At 36.4% G+C, this 12,752-nt stretch overlaps 1 protein-coding gene and 1 non-coding gene across 12 annotated transcripts in view; one reads left to right on the forward strand and one right to left on the reverse strand.

Moving 5' to 3' along the window:
* HECTD4 (HECT domain E3 ubiquitin protein ligase 4) overlaps nucleotides 1-12,752 on the reverse strand; it is a 165,778-nt gene that overhangs the window by 140,225 nt on the left and 12,801 nt on the right. The gene's annotated exons all lie outside the window — the stretch shown is intronic.
* Nucleotides 570-634, forward strand: LOC116661035. The gene has a single exon (XR_004316800.1). It is a non-coding gene; the product is annotated as a U7 small nuclear RNA (small nuclear RNA).

Here is a 12,752-nt window from a genome sequence, read left to right on the forward strand (position 1 = left end):
AGAACAAACAAAAAGTAACCAACCAAAAAACCAAAATCTTAATAAGAGCAGGTAAAAAGGTAAATAGCAAAATAAGCAATGTGAGGACAATTAAGTATTTCACAAAAGAAAATTACTAGTTATACATTAATCACATTATAACATTTGCCTACAAAGACTGGAAGTAAATTCATGAAATTATGGAGTACAAGTAATTTATATTTTCCTTCATTTTGCTTTTTCAAATTTTCTCCAGAGAACAGATATTACTTTTTTAGGAAGTTCTTTTAGAAAGAGTAAAAAGCAAATGTCTTTCCTAAAGGCTCTAGAAAGCTGTAGTTCAAGAGCTCAAAGGAGGGAACTGTTTTGGTGGTGAGGAAACTACATTTGCAAAATTTACCAAATGCTTATGTGCCAGGGGCTGTGCCAAGAAGCTTCGATTCACTATGGTTCTTAATCTGGAAAATCATAACATGAAGTAGGTAAGTAGTAGTGCTGTCCCCATTAGATAAGAAAATGGCTAGTTTGGAAGATTAAACCAATGACCAAAATCACTTGTAAATGGTGAACTGGGATTAAAAGGCAGTCTCAAATGTCACAGCTCTTTTAGAAATTGTTTAGCAGGTTTTCTGGTCCACATGGGAATCCTGCCCCATCCAAAAATAAAGGCAGTCTGTAAACAGAGCCCCTGTTCTGAACAGCACTACCAGTATTTCCCACACATGTTAGGATCACCTTGAGCACTAGTTAGAAAAGCATACTCCCCTACACCCTCTATCAGAGGTCCTGGAAATCTGTATATCTCATAGGCATCCCAGTAATTCTCACCAGCTATAAGGTGGAAAACCCACCCATTCTCTACTGCCACGCAAACTTTTTGTTAAGATGAACATACAAATTGGCCTTTCTTGCTAGGATGAACTTCTTAAATGCCAGATGCTGCATTCTCCAAAACACAAAAGAAAACCAAGACAGTCTATTGGTTGAAGCCACTCTTGGGTTTCCAGAGAGAGAAAATAACCACTTTATAACATGAAGCAGGAGATTAAGCTTTTGTGTTGAGGCTGCCATAGTTCCTGAATTCCTACAACCTCCACAATTGCTCTGAGAGTCACTGGCAACTTATTTTCCCCAACCATGAACTCAGTGGCTGGGGAAAGGAGAAAGGAGCAGGAGGTGAGTTCAGTGACTGCCCTACTCTGTTGATCTCATTTTTGAAAATAAGAGAAAATGAGATACTGAGTTTCATATTAAAACAGGTTATCAATGATGTGAATTAGTGCATACGTATCTACAGGCAATGGCGAGGTCCACCACAAACTGGAGAATGCAAGTTCCTCCTAAATGCAAATACTTTTTAAAACTCAGCATGTCAAACAAAACCTATCTGTGGGTTGAATCTGACATTCTGACTATAGTCTGCAATGCTTGTGGGCCCAAATTCTTCATACCTCAGTTCCTTTTTCCATAAATATATATCATTTATTATATAAAATAGGTAGGTATATATTTCATGGAGGGGACAAGTATTGAATTTAAATCTCTTACTGATCAATTATACTTCAATAAGGCTGAAAAAAAAAAAAAAACAACCTCTGATGATAAATGAGTTGGTATCCGTCAAGTGGGTTCTTTGAAAAATGAAACTCAGAATTGGAAATAACCTAGTGATTGAAATACTCAGCCAGGTAAAATACGGAATTTACTTGCACTTCACTTACCTACCATGAATCATCAATATGCATATTGAAATTAGGAATGATATCAGACCCCTAGCAGACAAATCACAACCTTCCTTCTATTCCAACACAGCTGAGAGATAAGTCACACTCTCCCCAGTCACTGTGGTTTCCCAACACAGTGATGCTTGGGGCAGAAGGAGAGGGGGGCCCGTGACAGGTGTTAAGAATTGCTGATTTAGAACATAAGGACAGTATGTCGGCCCAAGCTGTGCTTGCTCTCATGCCAATTGCTTGCCATATGAACTATAAACACATTCCATTTATATGGATGACGTGTAATAGGACAATACACAGAATTCCCTGCTTGAGCTTTTTCAGCCTGTCACTTCACTGGCCCTGCCAAGTCCTTGCCCCAGGCTTGAGCAGAAACAGTTCACTTCTTAGTTTGGACAAGCCATAGAGATAAAATAGTGGAGCACAGTGAAGATAAAAGTAAGTTTTTAAAGATCAAGTATTCGAGTTGAAGTGGAAAAGCTCCTTTATCTTTTATTCAAATCACTGCAGCACAGAAAAAAACTTATGATTGCTTTGATATTAAGAAATAACTAGATTAACACAAGAAGTGTTCTAGAAGGGTATGCATTAAGAGGACCATATATTTTATCTGGAAGACCCTGGCCTCTTTCTATTTTTGTAAGCAACCTCTAAAGTAAGAGTTAAGGAACCAATCAATTTCATTGTTGAGAGAAATAAGCTTCAACAAGCAGATTCTAGATGTCCTTGAAACAGGTTTTATGATGTTCCTGAATGTTGTATCAACCAGAACTAGGGATCAAAAATTTTAAATTTACATTCACTAAAATAGTAGGTACAGCATAATCCTATTTTTAATTTTTATAATCCTATTTTTTAAATGTGCATGTATATGTTTTATATATAAATGTATGTGTGTACATATACAGTGTATATATGGGGGGAGGAGAGGAAAAGATTCAAAATCTTAAGAGTGGAGAAATTATGGTTTATTTTTACCTTCTTTATTTTCCAAGTTGTGTACAATAAGCAAAAACTGCCTTTAAATCAGGGGGAAGGTTGGATATAATATCATGGGAAGATTATTTAAAATATAAAATATTAGGCAAATAAAGCAGGCTACAAAACAAAAAATATTTCTACTACTTTAAAAATCCCTCAAAATCAACATTTTAAAAATTTGTTGCATGATATTTCCACATCAAATTATTCTCTAGTGAAGACTAACTGGCAAAGATAAGCCATGCTTCTTGGGGAAGAAGTCAGATGAAACATGTAGCTTTGCTTTTCTCTCGTTGAATGAATCTCAACTTATCCATGCTGAGAACAGATGGCAGAAGAAACTGGCACAGAATTCAGCTGTGGCAGTACCAACATGGTGGTCAGCAGGAAACACATTATTCTTAATTTTAACCATTTCCTAGAAACAGTGCCTGGAGTGTTATGGAGTAAAAAAGGATGTGCACGTGGAGGAGGATTTTATTTCTGGCAAGGTGTGAGGGCAAAGGAGAAAAACAAATTGACTAAAGAAACCTACTTAATTCTAGAAAAGCAATAATGTTGGGAATACCTCAAGTAATTTTATATTTCTGAAAATTTTTATATTTGAGGGGAAAGGCTATTGGTAATAAAAATACAGCAATTTTTATTTTGGTATCAAATGTCTTTTTAGACACAAAACCCAAAATAAACATGCCATTCTCATAACATGCTGAAGTGAGGAAGGTAATAATCATTTCTGAGAAAACAGCATATGTTACTGGAAAAAATTATTATTTTGCATAACTTTTCTTATTTTGATTTCACTGATTTTGGGGGCAATACTGTCATATTCTCCCAAGCTTCTAAGCAGTCTAAAGCAAATTCCAGACTTTGCTTCTTAAAGGTTTAAAGTTTCTATTTTGTTTTTCTTTATTAGAGATATGAAGCCAATGAAGTAAAAGAGGTCCTCCCCAATCTCTCAGTATATTTTTATCTAATAAACTCTATGCTTTAGTGTTCTCAGATGAATTCATTTTCCTAGGCTTCAAAAGAATCAAACATCTTTACAGCGTCCCTCAAGTGAATAAGACTTTATTTCATCATAAGAAAAAAATCCAATTTAAAATGCTTAAGGCTGTCAGCAAGACACACCCTCAATTTTTACTGTCCACATGTAATCAGCTCTGATTTATGATGCCAATACTTTGGACCACACATCACACCACACTTTGCTCTCCTTTCTGCTGAGAGGGCTAGGTCACCTCTTTGGGCTAACATGGCGAGCTCGGTCAACTGGAACCAAATACTAAGTTGTGGTTCAATCTACATTAAGGGCCTTTTACTCTCCCTAAGGAAGAGCTCCAACCTGTATCAGAAATCCACTGGAGTGTGAGCGGCAGCATAAACCATCACCTTCATTCATCAGCCACCTCGTTTCCTATTCAGTTTGGGTAAGGGTTGATTTCCTATACCTTGCTGGTCTGAATGATCTGAACCCAGCTTTTTATAGGCATTATCAGGTAGCCGACCCCAGCACAGCCCTCTTGCCTCGCTTTATTAGTGTTTACAAAGAATTCAAATCTCTTTGTTTCCAAAGTAAATCCAGCTTAGTGTGAGAAAGGATGTCCCCAGTGCACGAAGGGGCCACAGCTCATCATCAGCTCTGACACACTATCGCCTCTCACCAAATGTGCCACGGTCGGGTCTGTTTAGTGTCTGCCAGGACGCAGATAAGGGCACACAGCTGGCCCTCCTCCTGCTATCTCAGACTGCGGCTCCCAATACCACAGAGCTCTCCTCTAGGGAACCAATTTGTAGAATCTTGTCATAGTAAAAAACCAACTGAGTGGCTTAGGAAAGAGGACTATAGCAGGTACCTCAACAAAGACAACTCTGGAGATTTCTAGATCTATCAACTATTCATACTGGCTAGATAGATACAAATAAATCTCACACTTTAATAAATAGAAATTTCTAGAGAAGGGGTAAAAATGAGAGTTTTTAATTTGGTGTTTAGTTGGGTTTTTTTCCTATGAAAGCTACAGATAAATCATGGAAGATTGTAACAGAGTATGTTTACATATTTTTAATGCTACATTGCCTGACAAATTGTGCCAATGCTCAAGAAAGATTTCATTACCAAGGCTGTCTTATGTACTTACTTGGTAACATGGCTTAACTGAGAAAACACTGCTTAGTGTAAGAGGCAAAACTGCTAATCCAAGGCATGTCAGTCATTAATCTTCCTGTTCCTCAGTTTCCTAGTCTTTAAAACAAAAACATAGTGGTCCATCCCAAGCTACCTCTCAGAAATGTGACTAAATAAGGTCCATAACTAATATGCCAGTTTCCTCTCATCTATTGGTGCTTTAGTTCAATTTAACAAATATTCAGCAAACATAGCACACTGTGGGTAGTTAAGTAGGCTAAGAGGCTCTGGTTTACAAATATTCATGCAGTTATGGGGAAATTGAGAACTTTTCCCATTAAGGTTTTTTGTTTTTTTGTTTTATAGAATGCCCAGCTCTTAAACATATCAGGAAACTTAAAATATGTCATAGTTTGAATATGACTTGGAAACAAAACCATCAATAAACATAAGACATCCATTTAGTTTGGGCCATATTAGGCCCCTGCAAAGTAGAAACATGGAAAAATGAAAAAGAACAACCCCAAATAAGATCACTAGACACAACCCTTGCTAGCCTAGGAATAGGGAACTAGCAGTCCTATGGAAAAGCCTCAGAATAGGAGGGCTGGAACAGAAACAGCCAAAGAAATAACTTACTATGTTAGATGAATGAATTACTGTCACTGAGTATTAGATTACCTAAAAAAGGGAAAATTTGTAAGTAAAGTTTTGAGGGTAGATTTTACTTTGTGGAGTTGCTGAGGGCGCTGTTTTCCTTTTTTGACGGTACAGAGGTATACAGTTTCCATATGCACAGAAACTACACCTTATGGTAAGGCTGTATTCAAGCCGGTCTTTGACATCTTGATTCCTTTCTGCTATTTACGCGCATCCATTCAAATAAATAAGATACAATAACAATGAGAAACTCTGAGGAAAGGATAAGAGGAAAGGGTAAGGACCATCTGACATCTCTGAGCTGCCAAACAATGATTTGAAGCAAGAATACCCACCTCTTCCCCATTACCTCAAGGTAGGTTTCTAAAATTCTCAAAACATAACTCACTTGATTCACTTTAATTATAAGAAATACACTCAAAGTTTCAAAGTTTTTTAACTGTGTTGTGAAATTTGAACAGGACGGCTTATGATCTACACAAGGGGAGAAAAACACACCCTTTGAGAAAGTTGAACATATTGAAATCAAATAGTAAGACCCAGAAATCTTTTGGTAGTTGCTTGCTACAGAAACATAACCTACTAGCCGAAGTCTTTCCTTAACATCTAAGAGCACAGTTTGGTAAATCTAATCAACGACAGTGAGAGGCCAGGGGACTGTCCTGACCCTTCTGCCCAAGCTTTGGGGCCTCCCGTTTTCTCTATTTGCTCCAGACAATCTTGTTCTCTGCTTTCGTTTTTTCATGAAACTTTATTTCTTCATGAAACCTGAGGTTTTATATAAGGGCTCTGCTTTTCCTTATTATGGTCTACAAGCTTTGTTCAGTCTTACAATGACTCCTTCAGAAGCAGAGGTTTTTTGTTTTTGTTTGAAGGAAAAAACCTCTATTTCTCTAGCTTATGATATCGAATTGGTTTTATCAAAAGACTGTGGATTTTTCCTTGCCTTTTCAGAAGACTGAAACTCCATTTCCCCCTTAGATGTTAAAAAAAAAAACAACTGGGCTCTAATATGGAAAGTACATTTTATGACTAGAACTGCATCTTGTATATATCTTAAAGTAATAGTTTTTTAATCAAAGTATACTTGATTTACAGTGTTGTGTTAGTTTCAGGTGTACAGCAAAGTGATTCAGTTATACATATATTCTTTTCCATTACAGGTTATTACAAGATATTGAATATAGTTCCCTGTTCTATACAATAGGTCCTCGTTGTTTAAAAAAGTAACTAATATTAATGTTCTATTTGAAAGTTTATTTTTAGAGAAACTAGATTGTGCATGAATTGATTTTAGAAACTAGGAAGGAAGCGACCATCAGTATAACCCTATCAGGACAGGCAACTAGAGGCTTCTTAGAAAAAGGTTTCATATCTATTTTACTAACATTTCAAGTCCTAAAACAGGCAAAAACTAGCTGAAATCACTCAGATATAAAAACAAGTTGGGGAAGTTGACCCTAAAAGTCATTAAAACGTTAGCATTACCTAGCCTCCCTTGGGACCATTAAAAGCATTTCTAAGGGATAAAAAGGGAGGCAGGGATGAAAAGGGACAGTCAGCAAGGAGGGGCATGATCTAACCCAGTGCAGAGCTGAACTTCATTCGGGTCACCTATACTAAGGCACAAAGCCCCACAGGGATACGGCCATAGAGCAACACTTAGTCATACAACAAAAATTTTCTTTGCTTTATTTAGGTACTTGAAAACACAAGAAGCAAAGGGGGAAAAAATCTTTAACTATCAACCTGAGTTTTAAACACAGAGAGCATAATTCTAATTGATCCTCAAAAACTCAGCAGCAGAAACTGGTGCTTAGCAGTGATGAAATCTTGTCTGCAGTGAAGAAAACATCAGAATTGCAACAAGTCAGTCAACAAAAGGCTGGGAGCATCATTGTTTTCATGTTAACAAACATCCATGACAGGGATGCAGTCCTTGCCCTAACCTAGACCAAAAGAGAATAACAACCCTATGGAAACAAGCATGAGGATTTCTTAAGAACTAAGAACCAGACTGGATAGCACCTTGACTAGTCGCCACTATTACCAGGATAAAACTATGCTGACCTCTCTAACAGTATTATCTTGGCATCTCTGCCGATTCCAGGACCAGCACATGGTTTCATTATAGTCAAGGAGCAACTTAAGAACAGGTGAGGGATTCTTACCAGGTACCCTTCTAGGCTAATGGATATTTCATCAAGCCTGGGCTGCTTCCCTAAATCCTAAACATGCTACTGGAGAGAAAGGGCTCTGAAATTATTAACTCACGTATAGACTATTTAGTATTTATCATCTCTCTCATAAAACAACGTATCATCCCACGAAAAGAGTTCCAGTTTCTTATTTGTCTTTCATATTTTCCAAAATATGGCTCTTCTTTGAGTTTCAAAATGACTGCTGAAGAGAGATAAATTGTGTTACTTTAAGAAACTACAACCATATTCTTCATGGGTCAAAGCAAAACCCCAAAATAAATTCTAAACTTTGGAAAGTTAGCCTAAAAGAAAGTTCATTTCTTGTCCTCCTAGGATCTACCTGCTTGCTAATGACATTAAAGAAATATCTTTTAAAATGTAAAGGGTAATTTTAATCTCATCCACCAGCATTTGCCAAAATGTAATATGCACTTGACAAGATTAATAATAACGATTCTTTTTTTCTGAAGTTCTTCAGCCTGGCTCCTAAAAGAGACAGAAAGAGGGGGAAACCTGGGTGTGTTATTCAAATGAACCTATTAAAACCAGGCAGCAACAATTCAAATCTCAAATCATTTTAACTCATCACTGCAAAATTACTCTCAATCATGGTGTATGCTGTTATTTCAAATCCTAGGTTAGTTTCGAGTATCACAGATATTAAGAATTTGAGCGGGGAGCGTATAGCTCAGTGGTGGAGGGCATGCCTAGCATGCATGAGGTCCTGAGTTCAATCCCCAACTACCTCCATTAAAAAAGAAAGAAAGAAGCCTAATTACTATCCCCCCTCAAATTTTTTTTTAAAAAAGAGAATTTGATAAGAAAAAAAAAAAGAATGAAATTTTGCCATTCACAGCAACATGGATGGACTTGGAGGATATTATGCTAAGTGAAATAAGTCAGAGAAAAACAAATACTGTCTTATGTGGAATCTAAAAACTACAACAAACTAGTGAATATACCATAAAAGAAGCAGACTTACAAATATAGAGAACAAACTAGTGGTTACCAGTGGGGAGAAGAAAGGAGGAAGGGGCAATATAAGGGTAGGGGACTAAGAGGTGCAAACTATTATTTATAAAACAAGCTACAAGGGTATATTGTATAATACAGGGAATATAGCCAATACTTTATAACTATAAATGGAGTATAACCTTTAAAAATAGTGAATCACTATAATGTACATCCATGTGTAATACTGTACATCAACTATACTGCGATTAAAAAAAAATTTTTAAAGGCAAGAAATAAAGGAAAAAAGAATTTGAGCCTTGTCCAAATAAAAATGAGGCTTGAAACAAAAAGCAATGCAGCCTTACAGATCAAATATTTATTCTATATTTAAATAAGAATAAGATTAAGGATGTTCCAAATAGGACTTTTTTAAATGTGTCATTTCATTTCATTATATGGATAAAAATTTATCCTATTACATTATGTGTATTGTATCACTTGGAGGTGGATGGTATTGTCAAGCAAAAAGCAATCATTTCAGGTTTCTTAACATTCAAAAAATTTTTTAAATCTGCCAAAATGAAATCTCATAAGTCAAAGGGATTTTGTTTCTAAGGATTCTTGGATTATAAACAGAATTTTTATAGGGGTGACATTTGAGGAGAGTCACTTGGCTCAGTCATTGACATTCCTTTATCCTTAAATAGGGAGTGGCAATTTCATGATCTTGATAATATGAAAAAGATGTCCCTCAAACCTGTAAACCATGGTAAACTAATAGCCTTTGATAGTCTGTATTTATTGTATCATATATAAGCTTAACTACAATTTAATTCAATTTTAAAAATCAGGACAAGACTACTCTAATTTCAAAAAATAACCAAGGACTGCTAAAAATATAAGAGCTATTGTATGTGGCACTAAATTGCTTCAAAATGGGAATGCTAAATAATACTACAACTATGTACTTTCCAAAAGCTGGATGACATGAGAAAACTGACAAAAGCCCCAGTGCTTCTCACTTGATCTTTTCCTTCTCTTATTCAAGAAGATAATACATACTGCCATGATGTATTCAAATATTTATGGATGTGGCTAGCTACCAAAAAGTTAAGTTCCTTAAACCTTGCTGAGCTTAGGATTTAGTAGCACATTAAATGTTATAAAGTATCTCCAAGAATTAGTGCAAATATGTATTACAATTCTCCTGTGTGTAAATTTCTCTTCAAAGCATAGACTAAGTTTAAAAAGGAAAAAAAACTAAGTTGCTTATATTTGAAAACAAGCAGTGTCAACTTGAATCACCTCATTTCTATAAAGTAAGGTTTCATTTATCTGCTACTCAGATATCTAGCATCTTCACCCAAAATAAATGCAAACTTTTAAGAAACAAGGAAGTGAATCTAAAAAGAAAAAAAAAGACAAATGAATTTATTTACAAAACAGAAACAGACTCACAGACATAGAAAACAAACTTATGGTTACGGAGGGGTGGGGCGGGGAAGAGGGTGGGAAGGGATAAATAAGGGTTCGAGATTTGCAGATACTGACTGGTATATATAAAACAGATAAACAAGTTTATCCTGTATAGCACAGGGAACTGTATTCGATATCTTGTAGTAGCTTACAAGTGAAAGAATATGAAAGAATATGAAAACGAATATATATATATTCATGTATGACTGAAGCATTGTGCTGTACACCAGAGATTGCACAACACTGTAAACTAACTATACTTCAATAAAAAAGAAAGAAAGAAAGAAAGAATAAATTTAAAAAAAGAAACAAGGAAGCTATTGGATTTTGAGTGCCTACTATGTGCTAAATGTTGCTTCTCAAACTATCTTGGGTGCAGGAACAGTTTGGGTTTTCTTTTTTTTTTTTTTGGCAATCAACTGCAGAACAAAAATTTTGTAAAATGCAGTAAAATCAATTAGCATCCCCTAAAAGTGAAAAAAAAAGACAAAAATACAGGTCCCAAGTTTTACTGTTAGTTCAACGGATATAAAATTAGCCTACGGGGGTGGATTTAGCTCAGTGGCAGAGCACATGCTTAGCATGAACGAGGTCCTGGGTTCAATCCCTAGTACCTCCATTAAAAAATTTTTGTTTAATTAGTCTAGCAATCTGTTATGACATTTCTAAATGCTTACTCTCAATTCCTGTACTTATCTTGTCATGGTATGTGGCCCACACTTAAGAGGAGCACTGCTCTATATGCAAAGTATCTAATTTTCCAAGGTGGTTTTCAACAGCTTCCAAGCTCTTAGTAATGACCACTACAGGCTAAAGGAACTCAATGTCTTCTTAAAAAAAAAAAAAAGCTGAATTAAATGATCTCAAGATCCTTTTCAGCCCCACAAATTCTATGATTCTGAATGCTGAAGATGTGATGTGATTGGCAAGTAAAACCTTCATTGTCTAATGACAGCCACCTGTGTCACACCAATGGCATGATTAATGGAGGCAAGACAAATTTTAAAAAGGGAAGAATAAGCTCAGAGAAAAGGCGTAAGAATTTACCAACAGCAAGGAGATGTAGCCGAGTAAGAGGGATAAACACCAACCAACTACAATGGCTTTTATTTGGGATCATTCAGGGTTGGAGTGCAGCTCGCCTACAAATCAGTCTCTGAAAACCCGACATGGTAAAAAATAATAATAATAATAATAATAATAATAATAATAATAAATAAAAAAAGAAAATCCGACATAGTAATAATTAAATCTAAGTCATGAAAAAAGTTTAAAATATCATCAAGGAACGGAAGTTGTGACAGGTGGCAAAAACGGCTAGATGTATTAATGCTGAAACCTACAGGCTTAACCAACGGGCTCGCTTTCTGGGTCCACACATCCCTGAAGACTCCTGTATTTAGAAGTCCCAGGTTGCTGGTTTGTGACTGACTCAGTATATCATTCTTCTTTAAATCCCAGAGGGCACCATATTCTGCATGGCCCCACATAGTAACATGCATTCTAAAAACATCAGGCAAAGAAAGACCCATACAATATAGTACTTTATACATATTTTTAAACAGTCCTGTGCAAGATATATAGTTGCTTACCATGTAAGTGCCTGTTTAATTTAGCAGGAAGGGTGACATTTTAGCACCAACTAGAACTACTTAAAGAACAATGAATCTGTAGGGTCAGGATTTGGGAGAACAGCTCTAGTTCTGGTTAACACTGTATGTCCCAGTTAAGTGGAACTGCCACAGTCTTGCATCTAGAGAACCTTTGAACTAAAAAGTCCTCTGTCTCCTCTGCCATGTGTGGTACTTAAAGTACGATTTCTGTCTGCACTCTCTGGGACGCACATAGCTGCTCGTATCTGTTTGGAAAGATTCATTGTTTTAGCTGTTCCAAAGTTCTCCCACTGCTCTGCTACCAGAGCTAAAGCTGCCCTTGATAATATGGCTATTTTTGCTTTCTACTATGTTAAGTGTCTAAGTTTTTCATACTTTAATATTCTCAAAATACCATCTCTATCACTTTTGTGGACTGCTGCTTTATGGAAGCTAACTTCATCCAGAGGGAACAGCAAAGGCGCTGAGGAAAGGGAGCCTCTGGGACCTGCCAGCCTGACCTATGACGAACGCCAGGAGGCCAGGGTGGCTGCCGTGGAGTGAAGGGAAGGAGGGTGGGCAGAGCAGGAGCTAAAGTCCCCAGGAATCCTCTAAGCATCAGCCTGTCTGTGCGTTAAATACCTTTGAGGGCATCACTGGCTGCAGGGGAGGCAAGGCTACGAAGGAGGCTTTTTCCTGAACTTCCTTTAGAAACTTAAGAATTTTGAATATGTGTTGCTTTCCTAAAATTTTGTATTAAATAAAGCACTTTATGAAGCCACAGACTACATGTGTAATTTATGTATTACCTTACATGATCAGAAATATGAACTTGATTATGCAAATAAAAATGAATGGAATAATCCTATCAGTTTACACAGTTACAGCACAGTTCTGAAGCCTCTCATTCTCACTTATGGTAAAAAAAACCTAGGTGGTCATATATGTGTGCTGTAGCTTACTTAAAGGGAAGAATCTCACTATAAAAACTATTTTCCTACTTTTAAAAACTTTTCAAAAGGATCGACTAAATATCCAACAATAG

Source organism: Camelus ferus, chromosome 32 (assembly GCF_009834535.1).
Source record: "Camelus ferus isolate YT-003-E chromosome 32, BCGSAC_Cfer_1.0, whole genome shotgun sequence".
NCBI lineage: Eukaryota > Metazoa > Chordata > Mammalia > Artiodactyla > Camelidae > Camelus > Camelus ferus.